Source organism: Dinoponera quadriceps, unplaced genomic scaffold (assembly GCF_001313825.1).
Source record: "Dinoponera quadriceps isolate SergipeBrazil2010 unplaced genomic scaffold, ASM131382v1 scaffold1208, whole genome shotgun sequence".
In the NCBI taxonomy this organism is placed as follows: Eukaryota; Metazoa; Arthropoda; class Insecta; order Hymenoptera; family Formicidae; genus Dinoponera; species Dinoponera quadriceps.
In genome coordinates this window covers 1,733-4,129 of record NW_014555279.1, presented here as the reverse complement: position 1 = coordinate 4,129, position 2,397 = coordinate 1,733, and the positions used below count along the sequence as shown (strand labels likewise).

At 35.9% G+C, this 2,397-nt stretch overlaps 1 pseudogene; it reads left to right on the top strand.

Moving 5' to 3' along the window:
• The first annotated feature begins 1,131 nt into the window (after nucleotides 1-1,131).
• Nucleotides 1,132-1,882, top strand: LOC106743766 (annotated as a pseudogene).
• Nucleotides 1,883-2,397: the final 515 nt, after the last annotated feature.

The window sequence follows — 2,397 nt, the reverse complement described above, 5'->3', positions numbered from 1 at the left end:
AGATTGTGAAACTTCTTTTAATCTTTCATTCGAGGTTTTAATTGAAATCGGATGAGTAGATTGTGAATTATCTTTTTCATTATTAATAGTATCATAATTAAGCGATATAGGATTTTGAGAACTGTTTTCTGCGATGATGGAATTATTTATTGTACTTTTATTTTTTACAACATTACTTATTTGATTAGATGGAATACCATTTTTTTGAATCGGATTAATTTGAATTTCACGGGTCGTATGTGATTCATTATCATTCTTTTTCATTTGTATCAAGATGACTGGATGTGTATTCTTCTTAGTTTCCTGATCCGAAATATTTTCCGCGATTTTTTGATAATTTCTTTGATTTGTACTGTTGTTTTGAATTCGTACGCAATATTCAATCGAGTGACCTATTTCTTTGCAATAATCACATGGAGTATTCATTACTTCGTATCTTTGATTAAAATTATCACTTATGTTCTGATTTCCGTAGCATTCTTTAGCTTTATACCCTATCTTATTAAATAGTTGACAAATGAGCTGATCATTACTATTCGATTGGTTTCTATTTTCATTTTGCCGTCCTCGACATTGAGATGCCGAATACCCGCGTCGATTACACCATTGACAAATTTCATTACTGAACCCGGAATTGTGACTATTATTGGAATAACAATTTTTCGCGTTATGCCAGGTCTTATTACACATTTGGCAGACGATATTATTATTAGAAAATGAATTACTACGATTAGTATAACAATTTTTCGCATCATGACCGGTCTTATTGCATATTTGACAGACAATATGATTATTAGGAAATGGGCTATTACGGCTAGTATTAGAATAACAATTTTTCGCATCATGACCGGTCTTATTATTAGGTGAACAACTTTGCTCCCGCCGTTTCCCTATAAATGGCTTTAAGGGGGGAAGCCGGTCTAGAATTTTGAAAAAATCGAAAATTTGTTTTTTGTCTTAAAAGGTGCTTTAGGGTCTTAAAAATAACATACCAAAAGATGGATGCCGTAAAAAATGTGTAAATGCCCAAATGGCGGCAGCACTCTGGTATGTCCCGAGCGCCTGGTATGATCCCGGCGCGCGCTGGAATTTTTGGGTACGGGAACAGGTATAAAAAAGGTAGAAAAAAGAATGTGTTGATCACGTTCAGAAACGAATGAACACCAACCTTCGAAACTTGGGAAAAAATACAAGAGGCTTGGGAGGGAAAGGACAATTGACAGGCAAAATCATCGACGAACTGTCAATTTATTACGGGTTAGCCATTCGTCGGAATTGTGATTCAACTGAAGAAATGAAGAATGCTATTTGGGCAACGCTTGATCACAAAATGTCAACAGATGAAAATCCGCAACATGACCGCTGCCCGAAGGGTGAAGATTCTTGGTGCTCGTGGCAAAGAGCGAAAGCTACGAACACTTTGGACGAATATTAACACAATTCACCTATGCGCGCTGAAGTGTTCGAAGCTATAAAGCCGATATACGAAAGACTTACGTCGGACGATCTTCTCACTCGTTGTATCGGAGGCTACACGCAAAACAACAACGAGAGTTTAAACTCAACTGTGTGGGCGACGGCTCCGAAAACTATGAATTCTGGCAAAGTGATAGTGGATATTGCTACAAGTATTGCTTCATGTGTCTTCAATGATGGACTAAGATCAATTTTGCACATATTCGATGTCATTAAGATGAAAATTGGATCAAACAGTTACAATGTGTGCACGAAGATAGATGCGAACCGTATCAAGAAAGCGGAACAATCACTCAGTGTCGGCGCAAAAGAAGCCCGCATGCAATTGAAAGCTTTCCGAAAGGAAAAAGAAGCCGAAGAGGTTGATGTAGAAGGACAATTGTACGGCGCAGGCATCGCAGATTAAAGGTATATACGAATTTAATATGATTTTATAGTACTTAAAATTTTAAACGCGTTTTTCTCGAAATCACTTTTTTTGAACTGGCCGAAGACATAACTCGAGGAAATCTTCACCGATCCATACGAAATTTTGACAGTACATTCGAAATACCTTTCTCCGGAGACGTATGTAGGATTTATTTTTTATATTGCATAGTTTTTTGGTAATCAACAATTTTATGTCGTTTTTTATAGTGAAAATTTTAACTTTTTGTTCAAACGTGCACCATTTCGCGAAAAAACAAAATATCGAAAAAATCCTAAGTACGTCTCTTGCTGTTGTTACATAGAAACTAAAAAAATTTTATTTTTTGTTCCAGGACCAAAATTAAGAAAGTTACGTCTTCGGCCATGGACCCACTGAAAAAAAGGCGTCTTCGGAGAAATGCTGGACAGCCGCCATTTTGAAATTAATTAACATGAAAAAATTTGTATTTGTACTTTAAAACCTATATTATAAAACCTATTTCACAAATTTTC